The sequence below is a fragment of the Gobius niger genome, assembly GCF_951799975.1.
Source record: "Gobius niger genome assembly, chromosome: 8".
In the NCBI taxonomy this organism is placed as follows: domain Eukaryota; kingdom Metazoa; phylum Chordata; class Actinopteri; order Gobiiformes; family Gobiidae; genus Gobius; species Gobius niger.
In genome coordinates, this window is record NC_136859.1 from 21,285,393 (window position 1) to 21,305,710 (window position 20,318).

General features: G+C 40.7%; 1 long non-coding RNA gene across 1 annotated transcript in view; it reads right to left on the bottom strand.

The window, feature by feature from the left end:
• LOC306966390 overlaps positions 1 to 19,143 on the bottom strand; it is a 43,486-nt gene extending 24,343 nt beyond the window's left edge. Inside the window, exons 1-2 of the long non-coding RNA XR_013793103.1 lie at positions 19,034 to 19,143; positions 18,884 to 18,939 (exon numbers count right to left, since the gene is read on the bottom strand). This is a non-coding gene — a long non-coding RNA (uncharacterized lncRNA). The remainder of the gene's footprint in view (positions 1 to 18,883; positions 18,940 to 19,033) is intronic.
• Between the last annotated feature and the right edge of the window lie 1,175 nt (positions 19,144 to 20,318).

Below are 20,318 nucleotides of genomic sequence, written 5' to 3' on the forward strand. Positions count from 1 at the left end.
TGTGATTAAATCAATAATAATTTCTGTTTGGGCTCCTCTGCTCCTCCGCTTCATCCTCTTTTTCCTGTGTAGTTGAGCGCAAGTGCAATCGGGGACTGCTTTATACACAATACAGGGGATGAAGCAAGACTATTGTACATATGTGGAAACACGTCAAAGCTGTGATGTGGGGAAAACAAACAGCGATATGTGAAATAGTACTGCAAATCATCAGCAGGAACACGTTTGTTTGGGCTCTCAGTCATCAAGGAGTTTCCCAATGAAACAAAGGTTTTTCGATGTAGTCAAGCCAGTTCAGCTGACTACTTTGAAAACCTTTACTATTTATGGGAATGATCTTTCATGTCTTAGTGTGAAAAGTGCTGTGCTTGTCCCGCAGGTTTGGGTTAATCCTCACTCAAAGTAGGGCAGGCTATATTTTGAAAATCCAGATTAGGATGTATGACTAGCATGTTTTATATTCTCACTGTACCAAGTTTAGATGTAGCTGTTGTATGGCTTTAATCAATGTGCAGTGTGCTACCTGGTGGGAAAGGAAAGGACTTTCACAGACATGGTCACAAAGGGCTTTACGACAATTTTTCATTCACTCCATACTCAGTGGTGGCCAACTACCTTATAGCCCTGGGGTCCATTCAGGGAAGCAAGGCTGCTGATCTGCACCATTGGCCCCTCCGACCACCACCAACCACTCACTCTCACATACAACCTAATGTACATGTTTTTGATGGAAAAGGGAAACCCACACACCCAGAAGAAACCTACGCACACACTGGTAGAACGTGGAAACTCCACACATCGAAACTGGTACCTTCCAGCTGTTTCTAGCAAGGTTTCGTCGTAGCAAGCACTATCTCTTGAGAAGGGACTTGGTTTGTCTTTAAACGTCAGCTATTTTTGTCAAGAATTCATCAAGCTCTGAGCACTGGGACAGTTGATTGACAACAAAAATGATGCAGCAACATGAAGGCACAGATCAAATAACAAGACAAGACCTTGTTGGGCACCTTCCATTGTGCCACTATGTAGTTTTAAACGTCTGACAGAAAGAGTTCGGCACGAGCTGGTACAAGTAAAAGTTTCTGCTCTTTGTTTCCTGATAAGTAATTTAAAAATCTCTACCGCTCAAAGGTTGTAAACAAAAGCGCAATTTCTCCTCATTAAACTCGGAATCATGATGCGCTTCCCTGCTTAAATGACTTTGAATATGTGCGGGTTCGGGTTGATAAATTGAGTGGCATTTGCAGGGACGACTGGGTCAGGTTTGGTGCTCATCGGGTTCGACTGGGCAGGGTCAGAAAAGACGCACGCCCACGCATCACTCCATCCGGCATATTACCTCAGCGCTGTTTTATGTTGCAGAGCCATCTTGATTTTGCGACCTCTTTACACATCCAGACAACATTAAACTTTATAGGTGTTTCTTCGCTTTTTTCTTCCCCCACACAAAACATACAGCCTTCATACAGTAGATATCGTCGCTACATCCACGTGTCTATCCACTCAACATCATCACACACCCAGATTTGATGCCCACTTGTGCCAGCACCCCCGAACCACAGCCCTGCCCCTCTTTTCGGCTGTGCCAGGTTTGTGTTGCTATGTCTAGACTCCAGGAAGTGCAGCATTACGTTTGTTTACAACCAACAGGAACTCCAAGTAGAAGCTGTTATGTGATTAAAGAGTACTACTACCCGAGAGATGTGTGTGGCTCAGGCCTCTGGGTTTGGCAACGATTGACTAGAAGTGAACCAAAGTGGAGAGAGAGGAAGAGAGACAACGCAAGAGGACGGTTTTGCCACATGAGGTACGGGAGGATACGTATGCGAAGGTAGAGGCGGGTTTTTATGAATGATACCCGTTACAATAATACCAGCGGTGCTCCTGAATGTGACTTTAATGAAAAGCGGGCAACCGAAATGTACCTCAAGTTGGTGCACTCTTGTTATTTTTCCCCGGCCTTTCACTCGATGTATTCATTCACTTAGTTATCAGCGTTGCATGTATCGGAGTATGTTGTGTGCATGTGTGGCTGGCGCGCGGCTCAGTTAACTCACAATCCCCCAGCAGCCTCTTAAATCTATACTCAATAAAAATCAGGGGCGTCTTGAAAAACAAAAGCCAGGAAACATCTGTAAAACATTGATTTTGCAGATTGCGAACCAACTGCATGGCTAATGAGAAAAGAAATCATTTTTGATTAATTAACCTAAAAATTGGAGAATCTAAGCCTCTGGGGAGATGACATGCGGGGAGGGGGGCGCAGTGCAGCTCCCGGTTACAGTCATAGTAACTGGACTATACCACGTTTTGACTCTATACCATCTATTACTTACAATATATATGTGTATGCTAATACAAATGGTCAGTAAAACTATCACTAAACAAAACCACAGCATGTTTGACCGATAAGACAATGCAACAGTGTACTCTTTAGTTTTGTTTAAGAACTAGTCCAGCAGAATGTTGTGAAATAGTCAGATTAAATGTCCAGGTTATGTCAATTCTAAACCATAACAGGTAAAATTATCGACACATTTGCCTGTTACAGAGTCTTTGTTAATTTCCAAATGAACTATGGAGACTTTTATTGACAAGCAACTTCATACCTGCAAATATTGAAGTCTGCTCTTTAATTGGAGTTTTTTTTTCCCCCTTCCAAACATGAAACATATTTTCCCACACTTTTCTCTCTCTTGTTTGACCTTCTCTGCGTTTGCACCTGCACATTTTGGCCCATAATTTCAAAGTATTTTTTAACCAATCTCTTTATAAGGCAACAGCAGCAGTAGCCATTTGTTCACAGACAAAAATGCACACTTCTGCTCAAGAGGCTCCTCGTACACACACTCCATCGCGAGCGCCAAGTCGAGCCGCACTCACAATCACAACACAGCTGCCTCTACAAGGTCAATACTAAACTTGAGTGTTTATTTGTACGTGTTTTCTATTTGCTTTTTAATAGAGCATTCGCACAAATCTGAAGGCCTCAAAAGAGCATGGGAAATTTCCGCCCACCGGATTTTTTTTCTCTACATCTTTTTTAATGCTGTTAGTTTTTCATAATTCACTGCCATTTTGAAGTCTGGATGTGTGTATAGAAAGCACAAAAGCCTATATAGCAGCAGCGCACTGGGGTGTAGCAGTAACTACCTCCTACCCGGTGATGGCCAGACAGTGGGGCATTGTAAAAGCGAATAGACGTGGATTTATGGCCATAGTCCTGGTTCCCAGAATGCAATGTCACTCTGTCATGGCCTCATCAATCTGTTAGTCAGACAGGGAAAATACTGGTTAAAACTAAAAGACCGGTTTATATCTTTTTCATGATAAATGATGCATGTCATTGAATTAGCGTGTTGCAGAAATAGCTAATTAATCTACTTTATGATCAGTGTATACATTAATGCTTTGTTATAGAAATTAGCATACATTCTACACAACCACAACCTTTCTTATAGAGTTCCAAAGTGCTATTGAGATGTATTGAATTAGTCACTCTTTACTATTACAGAAGTGATATAAAAACAGTAGTTATAATTAAATGGCAAACTGGCATGTGGCATCCCCCAAGGGTCTGTGATGGGATCCAAATTATTGATTGATTTAAATATACATAATCATTTTTCTAAATATACTTAAACCATAATCGACACAGTTAAACTCACTGAAGTATCCTGACTGTAAATTGAAGCATGTGAGTATCAGTTTGGAGGAGAACAAAATGGTTGTGGTTAGTACATCAGACCCTGGATCCAGATTGCACAATTAACAAGGGACTGGTCTAGTGCCAAATGTGCTCATTGTGGCAAATGAATACACCTTTTGACGCCAAAGCCTTTTCAAGACATTTAATCTTCATTAGGCTATAAAACCTACCGCACAGGGGACCCTTTCTCACACTAACATCCAAATATGATAAAAAACCTAATAGATAATCGGCAAATATCGCAGAACATCTTGACACAAAACGAAGCACTGTGAAATCGCACGTTAGAAGTCTGTCTGTTTACTGTGGTATTAGACGTCATAAATCAGCTTCATAAAGAAACACAGAGGGATTGTGGGTATTTTGAGTTGGTAAAAGGAGAGAAAGGAAAACCTAAATCTTGATGATGAATGTGTGCTCAGCCCCTCTCAGAGCCATGGTAACAGGGAACAGTGCCACGCCATTCAACATATCCCCGCGCTGACACACAGGATTCTCCAACTCACTCCAAGACAGTGGAGGAAACCGTTTGGTGGAAGTTACTTATACTTGTTCAGGAAATGTAGTTAAAGTGCGGCTTTCATGAGATCGAGTAATGCAGAGCAAAGGGTGAGACACAAATGATGTGAAGAAGCATAGCTCATTTTGCGTCAAGGTTTTTAAAACATTTGGGGAAGACATTCAGACATTTTTGTCATTGAATCAATATATGTCATTGCACACACAAAATATACATCTGCCTCAGGAATGGTTTTGATCCGTGACTCCCTACCACCCTTGAACTATACTATTACTGTATTTCTACTTCTACTGTTGTTTCTGCTACTACAACTGCTAATATTTAAGTCATATTTTCCTCTCAAAGTCCTGCCCTGAGAGATGCATCATGGGCTACGAAGCTACAGGTTTTACTGTATTTATTTTGCAAGTTCCTTTAAAGGCACACTGCGTAACATTTTGGACTACACTGTTACCATCAACACAAAACATGCTCCCAATGATCAGCTCGACACAGAAAATGCTATTTTTTCAGTGGGTAATCAAAGAATGGATTTGGATGAGGACCAAATCTCAAATTCTGCTGCCTTGAGTCATATCTCCATGGGGACGAGCTGGAGACGTACCCACTCCTGGTAAAGTTACAGTCATGTTTTAGGAGCTGAGCCACTCACAGTAAAGGCTCATGTTTGTTTGTACATTTATGAGGATTTTTTCAATGATGAAACTATCTGTCATAAAATAAATGCTTGTATTTCAATATTATTTATTGGGTAAAATGTTACGCAGTGTGGCTTTAAATACTTTACTGTACATTGCACTGTACATTTATTAGGGGAAATCCTTCAAATGAAGCAGAGATTCAGAAGGCAAGGCCTCACAGAAAAAAGTGAGTCAGAGCAATAATTAATTTGTTCTTTGGTGGTGATATGGTGATATTTATTAACGAAACCTTTACAGTAAAAAAAATAACTATATACGAATAATAAGAAAACACTTACATAGATTGTAAAAATATATGGTGCCAGTGAATGTTACTTTAAATACATGACAGTTTCAGGACAGAGGTCTTGACACCGAGCCAGACAGTGCAATTATAGACAGTGGAGGTGAGCATTGATCTGCAGACAGTATTTTAGAGTGTCCCCCAGAGAACACCGGGCTCTCACTGATGACACCACTCTTCAGGGAAATTCAGGTTAGTTGGTGTCTAGACGCTTTATTACAGGGACAATGGCCTTCCTCCTTTTAAAAAAAAAAAACTTTCGAGTGACCAAGTGAAGACCAAGAGAAGAGCAGCGACATGTAAGCCACCACGAAGAAAGTCAGTGAAATCCAACATCATTTTATAGATTGGATGTCATTAAAATGGCCAAAATATGTCAGGCATGTGCACTGGTCATCTTTGTAGTTATTTTTTTTCCTGTCTAAAGCTTCGAAAAAAGGGTGAGGGTTGTGCAGGTCTAGGATTTTTTCTTTTTTTGTAAATTGTGATCATCTAAAAGTTTATAATCACTTTAAAGGTGAGTATATACTTGTCATGCAGTAATACCAAGATTGGGTATATAGGAGTTTATTATGATCAGTTTAGGGAAGGTTGCAGATCTTCTACATTGCATAAAAACACACACAGTAAAATGAATACGAGAGGATGTGAAAGTTTCAAGTTGATTTCTTTGCTGCAGGAGAAGGAAGTGCAGAAGATAAAGTTGAATGGAGGCTGATTTTGTACCCATCAGCTAAAAGGAAAGTCTTCTAAGACAAAACATGGCTTTTAAAGGTGAACCTTTGTAGACATATTTACCGACATTTCAAACCAACAAAGACGCGCACACACGCACACACCCACACACTCGCCACAGAAGAGTGGTGCTCCTGCGAAGAGTGTGTCATGTTTTAGTGGAAAATTACAGCTCTCTCAACAATCCCTCAGTCGGGATCCCATTCTCAAGTGGATTTTATCTGCAAATCACAATTATTTTGTTCATGCTCAGTTTTAATGGGCACTCCCACTGTGCTGATAAAGACACTTCCCCATTCATACATGTATTACGCCCGGGGGATCATTAACTTATTGTTAGCAGCGCGACTGATGGCTTATGGACATGACAACTTGAGGCAACACTTTTGTCCCTAAGTTTCCACATGCAGATCGGTTAATACAATGTCATCAAGAGCGTCTTCACCGCTCCTCGTGAGTTTGAGCTCATGCGAGGCTCTTTGACAGACAGGGGGAGATAAGTGTAGGCTGGGGCGCTAAAAGGCCTAGAGAGGCTTTCTTTATGACGAGGAATAAGAAAAACAAAAAGGTCCACATTCCAGCGTAAATGGGACGCGGGGAAGTGAGATGATGCGGGAGACAAGTCGCTGTTTGGGGAATTACGCCACTTAAGGCAATACATTTGTAGCCGCCTGGCAAAAAGTTGTCTTACTCATACTGTGACAATGGCCCCTACAATTACAAATCCATAAATACAGGAAAAATCTAATGTTTTTGGTGTTTGTATATGAAAATGTTTAAGTGGTCCCGGATTAAAAAAACAAACAAAAATGACTTCACAGTGACACGGTTTGTGCACTTATTTCCACTTTGTTGAACGTTATTAAATTCAGTCGTCCGCTGCTTCCTGTGACTCTTATTGTGAGGCTCTGCTCAGGCGTAACTTTACAGAGTTGTGCATGTGTGCACGTGTGGAGCGGACTAGGAGAATGCTGTGGGATTCATCATACAAAACGACAGTGTGCAAAAACATGATCCGGTCAGAAAACAGTTTAACAGTAGCTGAAATGTGTTATTTATGGAAACTTTTATGAATGATTTAATTCATTCTTCTACTTCATGCCACAGTCTATCTCAAACTTTGCTCAGTATAGATGCCCGACTGCAAGGTCAAGTCACCACCCGGCTCTTTGACAGTCATGTCATGCCTTCAGCCCCGGGAGACACCCGCGAGTGACGCTTATCCTTCATCAGCGACATTAAATCCTGCTTAGAATCATATCAAAGGGAAATGTACGTCACATCGCCATGACAAGAGAAATAAAACATGATACAAAACACGTATGTGGAAAAAAGTCTTGAACAACATTAATGGTGGTTCTGAGGAGAAGCAGTGGTGTATCTATAGACAAACACACACAACGCAAAGTGCAAAGGGTGACCTTTGTTCAAAGAAGCCATCTAATCTGTCTCCACTTTAGCTAATGAGAAAAGCAAAGGGATTTTGAATGTCCACAATGCTGGAAAACAACTCCCCGGTATGAATTAAGGAGGAAGAGTCATGTACGGGTTTCAGTGAGTCAAATCTTTTCTCAATCTATTAAAAAAAAGAACCCTAAAAATCAAAATAAAATCGACATAAATAATTAATTGCAAATTGTGATCTTTTTCAAGAAGCGTTCAGTAACTCAAGTGCTCTCTTCTAACGCTGCTGGCTTTTTCCTTTCACTCAAGGCAAAGGCTTAATGCAGACTGTGATTACTGGCTGTTATTTACAGGTGGAGTTCGCATGTGTGCCCTTGAGGTGGCACACACTGTACATCCATTTCCTCTTCAGCTCTTGATTGTTAAAAGAAGCCACCACTGAGACATAATACGTTAAGAGTTTGAGGAAACTACACTTAGCTCACCACAGGACACGGCTGTACTTACATGACCCGGGTCCGAGTGAACACGGATATAGCAGCATAGAAACACTGATGTCTTTATGAAAATGTTCAATCTCCCCTGTCTTTTTCATATAGTGTGACAAATGAAATCTGGGTCCGTATGACATCAGACAGTAGCGGATGCACTAAAGCCCTGCCCTGAGCTCCTTCGCCACATGAAAGGCGGTGTGCAGCGAGTGTGTGGTCCGGCGCGGAGACGGCAGGGGACGCCGGAAACAAATTAGCTTTCTTGACCTTGGCCCAAGTTTCCTTTTGCCCCCTCACCCCCTGCTCCCCCCTCCCTCCGCTGTCCTTCATCTGTGCCACTTCAAGGGTCAGGCACATGACAACACCCCCCTGTTCTCTAACACACCACTGGGAATAGGGTCAGAGGAAATGTCGGCTGAAGTGAAACAGACAAACTTTTTAGGGTTTACACATACTGAGCCAGGGTACAGGGACAACAGCTTTTCATCATTGTTCCGTTTGATACAACTGTTAAGTATAGTGGCAGTTCTGTTAGACTTTGTATTAATAATAATAAGGATTTACATTATTTTATGTAAGAAGAGAATGCAGTATCTTTGATAATGTTACTTGTTACTCCGAACCAGTAACCTTCTTCCTATGTTAATTTTGCAATCTACTTTTAAATTGCTTTTGGTAAATTATTTATGACCCATAGTTTGATGTGATAATAATAAATCATCGTTTTACGCTAATGAAGTGGTAATTATATGAGGAATACAGGTAGTTGGGGGGAAACTGCTGAAATTCTTGAAAAGTAAGACAGGAAGAGGAAGAATTCCATCCATAAGAAAAATGTAATCTTGTTAAAGAGGGTGTATTATTCTTTTTGCAGGTATGTTAATAATGTCAAAGACATGTTTATCACTGTCTTACACATTGTTAGAAAATCCAATGTTGATCTAAAACAGTTGAAACAAAATAGACAGTTCACTTCCTGATTTTTTTTTTTAGCTATCTCACCAGAAGCTGAACTTGCTCCCCTTTGCTGCACAACTGTTTCAACAAAGAAAAAAACAAAAGAAAAGATAAACATTTTGCTATGCTGCCTGTGTGGCTGTGGTGAAGCTATGGCGAGTGTTTTTACTTTGCAATGAAAGGATAAAGCTGAGCAAGAGATCAGGAGGTGAGTCGGACTCAAAGATGCGCAGGTCTGTTGAAACTCTGCTCCAGGTTTGTTTTTGATGAGAGAACAACATTATATCATGGTAAAAAGCTGTAAAAAGCTGGATTTAGCGTGATACTGACCTTTGGCTGAAATGGTCTCGTTAGTTAGTCATATAATTCTTACACGTTCTCCCTCACTTATTTTTATTTTTGGAAATCACTGCACTATCTAAATCTGCACCTTAAGAAAATACATGCGCCGGTTCTAACAGAAGACATTTTCTACAGTATAGGAGTCAAAAGAACCCTTTCAGTGATGGATATCGAATTGTAACACCAACGGGCAAATGTAATTCTCTCACTTCACGCAAAATCACGTTTGGGTGCACCCTGGGGCATCTGATAGGGGCAAGTCGCAGCACTATATTAATGCTTAAAGTCTATATTGATCTTCAAGTGCCTCTTTATCTGTGGGCAGCATCTTTCTGGTATATTTCATACACCGACACATCATGCAACGATATATAAAAAAGAGAGGGCCTATATGTTCTCATAGTGGCTCACAGCGCATATTGATTGTGGAAGCAAACATGTCTTCGGCACACACGCTTGTCATTAGAGGCAGATATAACACAATTGTCGATATGTAGTCATTGCTATAAAGACAGGGATTAATGGCCTGATATGAGATGTCATACACACTTAATAACTAAACATAAGAGAGCAAATAAAACATCACAAGTGGTTAATCTTTGCACTCTTTTTTTTCTTCTTCCTGTAATTCCATTTTATTCCATAAAATTCAGCGTGGTGTGGCTTCAAGCTTTGTATATTTTTTACCAACTCCCCCAGCCCAGTTTTGTAGACCAACAACACGCGTCAGACACATGTTCATGGCTCACCACTCGGATTATTTATTTGCTGTATGATTCAAAGTGCTGTTTCAGGGAATTGATGAGCGGGAATACAACATACTGTAAAATGACTCAGGGCCATGGCTTTGGCAGAGAACCAAATTGACCATATCCTTATGACTAAACGGTAGCTTAGGCAGTAGCAATTTCCTCTGGATTTTCTGGAGGCAGCCAAGTAAAAATTATTATTGGTGTGAGGGGCTGTGAGTAACGTGTTTGTGTTTTGCGACAATGCCTCGCAAAAAGAGCTTTACTGAGCTGCGGGAAGCTGTTTTTCCTGTCATACTTTTATGTTTTACCAAAATGTTCCAGTAGAAGAATAGATAAGGCAATATATCAATACATTTTAATATAACCTGATACTTTTACTTTGGTAACCAGAATGAGTAAGACTTGTGAGAACTTTACTGCAGATTTTATTTTCCACCCCCTCGCCTCCTGTAAAGTACATGTAAAGTAAACTATACATGTTGTGTGAGCTGGCACTATGAGGATTCCTGTGCAGTGAGGTCACATGATCTCCGGTCCAGACAGTAGGAAGTGAAAGTGCAGCTGCCGCCGCAAAACAGGTCAGATCTGATGCATGGGTCTCTTCTGTGCGGGACAGTCCTCGCCGGGCTGCCTTTGGACAAACCAGAGGAGGAGGAAGAGGCGAAAGAAAGCAGGAGTTTGGAATAATGACGATGACCGAGTGTGAGCTGGAGCAGCCACTTTGATTGAACAAATGCTACCATGCTTTTGTTGTCCTATTAAAATCAGACTTGAGGTATTTTTTGAATGTAGGCAACCTCAGGCCCGGGGGCCAAATCCGGCCCTCCATCACAAAACCTCTGGCCCCTGAAGATGATTTTGAGAAATATTATTAATATGCAAAATAGAGATCAAATACCTGTTAAAGGGACTTGGTCATTTTTATGCTCACTACTGCCACCTCAGGTCTTACGCGTAACTGCAGGTACTATATTTAGCTCGTGCATGACGGCACTTCGGTCCCGAATTACCGCGAGTTTGGCAGGGGGTGTGTCTTATACTCCGGTGCGAGTAATATGTGATTTTTTGTTCCTTTTTTAAAAATTCAAATATATAATTTCACATGCCGCTAGAGGGCACTGCAGGCTAATCGAGCAGGAGAAAGAAAGTTTGGAGTGAGCGAGAAAGCGGAGGTTACTCTTACCCGCAATGAAGAAAACAAAACAAAGCTAATCACGGGCTAAAAGCGCGATGGCCACAGTTAGAGGAACGAGTTCGCGAGTGAGAGCTTGAAAAACAGGCTGTTGGAGGAGGTTTGTCAACAGTGCAGTTACACCTCCACGCCATCAATGTGTTACGTTAGCATACCGTACGCCTATTCAGCCTGTTGTTTTTTTCTTCATTATGCATATTTTGCCTGGTGCGTTTTATACTCCAGAGCGACTTATATAGTCCAGAAAATACGCTAACAACTTTTTGAGTGACAGTGCAGGATTTTAGAGGCAGTTGTGGTGAACAGGTCTGAGCTCATTCAACACATTAGGACATGGCTGGAACATGTAGGGGGAGGAAAATACTTCATTTTAACATTTTTCCCTTTAAAGTATGAGTGTAATAGTCAGTCCACTGCAAAAAGTAAGTATAATTTTGCTTTTGACCCAGATCATTGACTATTCACTTGTTCTGAGATGTTTCTGACTTGTTTCAATACATTTCATCGTTATTTCAGGTTATTTTCTTTGCCAATGGGATTAAAACATTGGTCTTATCCCACTGGTAGTTTTACTATAGTCTGAAATGTCATCAAACAAGCAAAGTAAACCCGGTCCGATCAGAAAAAAAGTGAGTAAAACCAGATACAGTTCCTCTGTTTAAGTAATTTAAGCCAAATACTGTTTGTATTTAATATATTGGCATGATTCTTTACTTTGGCCTTCAATGGTGAGCCTTGGTGTTTTGGCAATGATGAAAACTTGCCTACTGCTTTAGGCTGTAAGCTCCAGTCAAGACAAAATGCACTCTGTGAATGTGGTTAAGCGGTTAAGATTTTAATGATCATTTTCATAACTTTTTAACAGATTTTTATTTGATTTCAAGAAGCAATTCAAATAGAGGCCGGAGCAGTTATAGAATAAAAAGTACAATATTGAAAAAATGAACTTATATAAACTCCATCTTTAGCTGTTTCTTAAATCTGTCCTGAAGTGACGACACTCTCACTAAGGCCTTAGACACTTTCCCTCCAAATGTGCACATGAATTTGCCTTTATTTTTCTCCTCACCGTTTGAACATATGAGTTTCAAGTTGTTTTCATGTGGATACTATCAGAACGCGCCAGCTTGAGCCTGCTCTCGCCGCCGCATTAGAAGCACTCACTCTTTTTAGCGCCTAATGAGTTGAACCTTGGGAGCGTTTCGGAGAAGAACAGGGGACGCGCTATGGGTCTCTCTGTTTGATTTGATTTTCTCATTGTTTCTGACACGGAGGGGGAACCGGGAGGGCAAACTTGTGTGAGGATTTTTTTTTTTTTTCCGACAAAGACGACGGCAGATGTGGGAAGTGTGAAAAAATAAAACGGAAAAAAGGGGGCACAGCTATTTGTGTGCAATGAAGAAAGACATAAAAGCCGCGTCCCTCGCTGAGATAGTTGCTCTAAATGAAATACCTGCAGATTGCATGTTGCTTTGCGTTTGCAGGGGTATTCAATTTTAATGAGGGTTTTGGAGACATCTTTTATCAGACTGTCACTAATCTTTCTCTTCCCACTCTTTACATGCCCCCCCTCCTACTCTCTCGTACACAGCCCAAATGCAAATAGACCACAGAGTAAATGGGCTAAAATTGGGCAAAACAGAGCAGTTATTATCAAAACGCATTTGGATGTAAGACAAAAACACTGTCCCAGCTTATTTTGACACAAACCTTTTTTTTTTTTTTGGTTCTTTTTTTGTTGCTACATTTTAATTGCATTTCTTTGGGGCAAAGGTGATAATTAATTTTGCTTGTGGAGGAACACAGGGATCAGGCAGCCTTCGCCAAACTGTTCTATTGTTGTATTGCCTTCAGTCAAAATCTGAGGACGGAAAAACGTGAATGCTGAAACGATGTGGACGCACAAGTACACACACACAAGTACACACACACAAGTACACACACACACCCGCGCGTACACACACATGCGCTTAAAGATAGGCATATTGTGGACAGTTATGTGAGGATTGAATCACAGTGTATAGAGGATGACAGAGCACCACCACTTAGACTCATGAAATAGTGATTACTTTGTTCATGGAATGTGAGCTATCATTCAATTGACAGCACCAAAAAATATGCATATTCAATTTAACCGTTTGCAATTTTTTTAATATAGACATTAAAAATCTAAAATCAACCTGTGAAATAAAAGCACATCTTATTGAATGTATTTTGAGTGTTTGGACAAAACACATGTTTCCAAAGTTAAATGTTCATGGATTACATATACATGTATGCATCCTTACAGTATACGTATGTTATTTTAAGTTCTTTGAACTTCTTCCTACTCTAAGTCTTGTTTTGTTTTTTCTTCTGTAAAAAATGTTTGAAATACTTTTCTGCTCAAATGAATAAATAAATTAAGAAAAAATAATAATAATGAAAATGAATTTGTTATGTTGTTGTACTGTAACTACCAAATTAACTTCTTAACCCCCCCTTAAAGTTTTTGATCGCTGCATGTTTGTCACATTTATGAAGCGTTTTGGTTGTTTTGGTTGTTTTGGTTGTTGTGTTTTTGTTACTTTTTTGTCTTTTTTTTTCAATTCTTTCTTGTCATGTTTTTGTTACGGGGTTGTCACCTTTTTGTCGCTCTTTAGTCACTTTTTTGTTGTGTTATTGTTGCTTTTCTGGCATGTTTTTGTTGCTTTTTTTGTCACTTTTTTTCATTGCTTTTTCATCACTCTCTTTGTCACATTTTGTTGCATTTGCATCCTTGCTTTCTTCTCGTTTTTGTCACTACTTTGAAGCTTTTAGCAGGTGTTAAGAGATTAAATGTGCGTACTTATAATTACAGCAAACATTGACTGAGACTCAATTTTAAAATCAAAGCTTATCCAACTTCAAATATTTTCATTTCTCATTGTCTTGTAGCACAACAGAACTGCAGAAAACCCATCTCATAGAACAGCCAACACACTTCATACATTTGTGCCCCTAAAAACACACTGAAACTATATTCACAATCCAACTTTTCCACAGAGTTTGTGCGCCTCTTCTTTTCTCTCCCTCCTCTCCTACAGCTCCTCCACTGTGCGTCCCCTGGTTATTGGCCCGAGCAGCCCCTCTGTACTGGACATCATCTCAAACCACACACGACAGGATGCAATAAGCTGGAGAATAGCAGCAATCTAAAGGAAAGTTCTCCACTCACCCGCCGCTCCCTAACTCCCTGTCTTCTTATCCTGGGCAGAAAATACAAAAATCAATACGGGGCTCACAGGGCTTGATAAAAGTGCAGGACAGGGAGAAAAGCAACATTGGATATAGTAAATTAAAGTGATCAAAATTTTTTCCAGTCGACTCAGCCCACGGCCTACATAAACTAACTGTCTCCACTGCTGTCTGTCGTCCCACAAACACGATCTTTATTCACTGTATGTCTGTTATGTCGAGGGTGAGGCCTCGAAACTACGCCATATGAGGGGAAATCAATCGAGGGCATGTGAATTTACGAAAAAATAATGCATTTTGTGAGATATGTTTGAAATGAGTGATTTTTTTTCTCTGTATCACTTGAATCATAGTTAACATTATTATCTCAGACAATGCAAAAAACACAAAAAAAAAACAATACTCTAACAGATGAGTCATTTTCCAAACAGGATTATGACAGCTCACTGACCTGCTCTGCCCCACAGTGAAAGAGGTGAGTTTGACCCCATGTTTCCTAATTGTATTACAGTAATTCTCTCTCTTCGCGCTCTCTGTCACTCACACACACATGCCTCGCTTGGTGCCAGCTTTGCACCGAGCTCTTGGCACTCCCCTGCTCCACACTCAGATCTGGATTACAGGCGATTGGGCAACACGCTCCTGCTTCAAGGTAGCCTACAGCAGAGTTTATGTGCCACGTCATGTCCGGTAATGTTACAATGATGAATGAAGAACATTGATGGGGAATACTGTATTATGTTCGGGGGGAAAAATGCTCAATAACCTTTCAACATAATGTAAATGGTTCTACTGTTCACATATCATGAACAGGACAAAGTGTCAATATGAGTACGCTGCATTAATGGACAACATCAAATGGACAATTAAGTGTAACATGCCGACAGAATATCTGCCTTGATGAAAGTATGTTTTGACAATATTTTCTATAATGGCTCATTTATTACATTCTGATTGTAGTAAGTGTACCACACGCTAATGAGTAGATTAGAAAATGCCGTCACAAAGTCACTGTGTAAAAGAATAAGTCATGTATATAATTTACTATTTTTGCTGTATTTCTTCCACTGCATTGGTGTTGACCATTTATAATAAGTGATAATACGTTTTTTTTCTGCTGTGTCCCTTGTGTGTTTGAAGATTTTCTAAGTTTGATCATGAACCATGATGGGCCTAATGATAAATTTGCATCAACAGTGTAACACAATGAAGATGTACAAATAATATCACAAAGTTCACCAAATCCAAAAGCATCTCCAGCTGACGTCCAGGCATCCTGCTGACCGCAGGCCGGGCAACAGTTCTCAACATTTTCAACTCCAATAAAACTGAGATGATTTGGCATTTAAATTGGCTCTAATGATAGTATAGAGGGATTTCTGAATGAGCCCAACCTAAAGTAAAAGTAGAAAATAAAGATGTTTTTCTTGTTTCTTGACAAAGACATCACACACATACATTACTCCTCAAATAACTGAACAAACATGTCGGTCATAGTTAGTGTCTTCAGGTGAGGCAATTAGGATATACGTACATTTGTGTTCAACTACCTGAAGTATAAATTAAAATCTGAATTCAACCATGTGTAAAAGAGTTTGTTTGCGGTCGGTTGTGAGTAGGTTGTTGCACTTTGACAGTTCTTTCTGTTTCTATTCACATACGATTTAATCTGCTGTAATTATCAATGCAACAAGAGTCAATCTCATGGAAACGCAGCTGTCACATTATCAATCCATGAGGAAAGACTGACTTTTGAGACGTCTTTTCAATCATATTATCTATTATTTATTTGGAAAGGCCCTGTTAAACAAGCCCATGACGGATGGGAGTGACACCAGGACTTGGATTTACCTTTATCTGTTTCTTTATTGTGCGCCACATTTTTATCACACATTATATTTCTCTTACCACTCCTGCCTCGTGAAAAGTATTAATTAAAACCCAAATACCAAATATTGATTAATGCGTTATCAGCGCACAGCAGGTGGTGCCCTGGCTATCGATCCACAAGCCTGTGATTTATTATCATATTTAGGAAATCATTTTGGGAAGCTCTTCTGTGCAATAGGACGCGATGGATTTAAGAGGCGGCTGTTCTCCTCTTTTCTGTTTTGTTTGTGTTGCCAAAGAGGGAGCGTGTTTCGCAATTGAATTTGGAGATGTCTGATATCATTGGGAGTGCACCAGGCCACGGATTGAGCGTCGGGGTGGGGGGTGGGGGGCTGGTTTGTGTACGCTCCTCGTCGCGGGGAATAACAGGAAGATGGGGATTACCTCTTTAATCACAACAAAGATTAACAGATGGTATGAGAACAGTTATTAGCAGACATCTTGCACTCGTCAAATCAATACGATGATTTGTAATCAGGCCGTCTTTGCAGCGGCGGCGGCGGCTGAAGAGAGGAGGAACCAGGGCACTTCGCAGCGAAAGATCCTGGGCAATCACAAGCTAACTGTGGAGCAATTACCTCCCCAACAAAATAGGTGCGCTTCCTCCTATGGCTGGCAGTGCTCCAAAAGACAACGGTAGCAACATAGGGGCATTAATACAGAAGGTGGCGTGGCTAACCTTGTGTCTGATCAGGTCGCTTCGTGTTTTCATTATTTTTTGGGGAGGGGGTCTGGTACTTGAAGAGGGAAACCGTCTGTCGCCTGCTACAGTAGAGTATAGCTCATTAGCGGTGCACCATACACAAGTCAGCGTAAGGACAAAGAAAGTCATAGAAACTGAGGGTGAACTTCTATTTTCGGTTGAAGATAAAGGCAAAGGCATGAACTGAATAGTGATAAAAAGGTATTGGACCCACACCTGTGATTAACTTGACTTACTTTAAGTTTGCTGCCTGTATAATAAATAGATACGTAAATAAATGCATACATAAATACATAATAGATAGACCGTACTGGGGTAACTGTATTTCTAATAATACAATACTTATCTCTCTCTCCTTTGCCCTGACATCTAACCTGCAGACATGTGTCCCTGCTGCTGAGTAAGACAGTGGAGATATGCACTCACCAGGATTAAGCAAGGCAAATGGTGCCAAAACAATGACAGTAAGAAGTAACTGATGCTCTTTAAATATTCAGAGGCTTCTATTGAGCAGACACTGTGGCACACACATCACAGGCAGCTCGTCCCTGCAGCCCTGGTCCCTCAAATACACATCGTGAGGACATTTTCATATACCATTAAAAGGATCACATTGTGCTCATGTGTTGGTGCAGTTATGGTAAAAGTCGAAGTACAGCTTTGAATGTTGGTTTTGATTGGACTCGCTTCATAAACAAATGAGGAAATGTTGTTACTTCCAGGCACAAGTGTGACAACAACACAACTACGGCCAAAAGAAATGGTTCATGATCAAGTGCCGAAACTTCCGAAAGCATAACTCTGACCCCCCTTCTACCACCTCTTCCTTTTGCACACTTCACACACTTACACCCTCAGTCACTGTTGATGGGGCTAATATCAGTCCAAGGTCAGAGCTGAAAGAATTCCAATGAGATCAGGTATCATCAGTGCTTTAGCTTTAGCCTTTTCACCATTATAGCTCTTGGAAATGCCATGACCAAGGCATTGAAGTTCAACACATGTGTACACTTATTATCATCATTATATAAATGTCATTATTTGTACGCATATAGCCTTTTCTTGTTGTTCGCTGTAAGTGCTGCTTCTCTTTCTGAAGTTGACACATGCGTCCTTTTGGTTGTGCAAGGAATAAGCACTGTGTCATCTCTCAAACGCTAACTCAATGTCCAATTACTCCCTCGCCACTAATTCAATGACAGTAGCTGAAGAAATGGTTGATTCAATTCATTTCAATTAGACTTGATTCGACCAGTCACATCAGATTTGATTAATTTCAGGTACGAGCCACATGTCATCGGGGCGATGAAGATAAGCACAAGACAAACTGATAAATAAAAATTCATCTATTCATCTTATAATAATAATAACTCTCATATTGTTCATTATTACATTATAGGTAAGCATACAGCGTCATGGAGATATAGCTCATCCACACTGGCTGACGACACAAAAAATGCCAAAATGACACTAGTTCAAAGAAATAGTACATTTACAATTTGCTTGTAAATGTTCAGATAATTGTATCTACAAACACTACAATACACTAATTCATATATTAACCATACATAATGATATAACAAATATAATACAGCCACTTCTCCTATAGCACAAATTGTTTCACTTTATTTATACCTCTGTCTTGAATGCCTTGTCGAAACCAGAGGTCTGCCTTGACATGAAAATATATATTCAAAAAAGTTTGAGCTTGTCTGTGATTGGTGCAGATAGAAGGCTGCGCTATGTCATAGGCTCCTACTGTAGCCTGCATTGTGAAGACACGTCTCGACACCAGTTGCGGCGGCGCAAAGACGTCTGATTGGCCCTTGACGCATAGTAGTCGTTTTGGCAAACAGCATAGCACACTCATAACTGCAGCACTGACACCGCCCGACACAACCCCACACTCTTTACGCACAACAGATATTAACAAGTGATCGGTAGTTGTAGAAACTACCACCCAGCGAATGAAATGTATTAGCATTTACCTCGTGAATCTTCTCCATTTCGGCCTTCATTGACTATCGCGCTGGGCACCGTGCCGCTGCAGACAGAGAGGGAGAAAGAGAAAAGAGAGTTCTGACTCAAGTCCGAATGCTGGATACCAAGCTCAAACAAACCAGTCAAGCCGTTTTTACCGTTTTACGCGCCGCGGAACCACATCCAGATCCAAAGGGCTGTGGGGGATTACACGTTTTCTGTCCTCTCCCTCCTCTCTTCCCTCCATCTCTCTTTCCTCCCCTCCTCCTTCTCCTCCGCTCCCAGCAGCAGCAGAGCTCTGCTCCTCTGAAGTCACTACAGCCCGCTTGGAAAAGCCACTGCATTAGTCAGATGTGCGTAAAAGGTTAACAAACAACAATTTCTGTATTTTTTAAAACATTGTGTCTAAAATATTTAAATATTGATTAAATGTACCGTGGCTGCTTTATGAAATTATGATCTATCTGCTCTATGAAATCATTATCTATCTACAGACCAAAATCGACGACACAAACAGCACTCTGAATCCTGACTCTTTTTGTGTCCGTCAGTGTCAACGCGTGCGCCCCACACCGGATTAAAGTCATCTCGTCTTAAATGGCACCTTGCCTCGTTCTCTTCTTTCTTTTTTCATCATCAGCTAAATAAAGATTAGACCTACGGAGACCGGAGAAGATTGTAAAATCCCTCTTCTTCTTTTTCTTCTTCTTTACAAAGCTCGGATCTCCATTGCTCCCCGCCTTTGTGATGATATTGATGATGATGATGGCCTAGTGGACAGTTTGATTTTTGTGTGGCGAGCTAGTTATAAAGAATCAATATTATATCAAGGGGGTAACTTTGGTGATAAAGGACTTGAGCCACTCTGGCTATTCATCATAAGTCTGTAGCAAGCAGATAGGTCAAAAGAAATTATATTGCTCTAAAGACTGTGTCTCCTTATCTCTCAGCAGCAGGGGAGTGGAGGACACGCCGATCGATAGAGTAGCTGCCGTATACTCCTTGCAATTATCAATAGCTGATTTTGTCTTCCTGGGGCTGCATCTATTAATACCAGATAATAACAGGCTTTTGGACATGTACGTTGTAGGTGGTGGGGAAAGAAGAAGAAAAAAGAGAGGGAAGTTTGCGCTCAGGCAGGACGACCTTGTTGTCAACAGATTTCATATAAAGCAAAGCGGATAGACAGGTCCCACAGACAGGGAGGGGCGGGGGACGGGGGCTCTCTCAGTCAAGTGCCCCCTTCTGTCAAAACAACAGGGCGTCTGGTGACAGTAAACGCGTTTTAATAGAAGAAGCAGGTGCGTAAAGACAGACAAACCCCTTTCAGTGAATATTAAAAGATTTCTCCTTCGGATTAATGCACAATTTACAATTGTATTCAAGAGAGAACATTTATCGTCCAAAAAAGAGCTCTATAGGCCTTTCAATGTTACACGACAT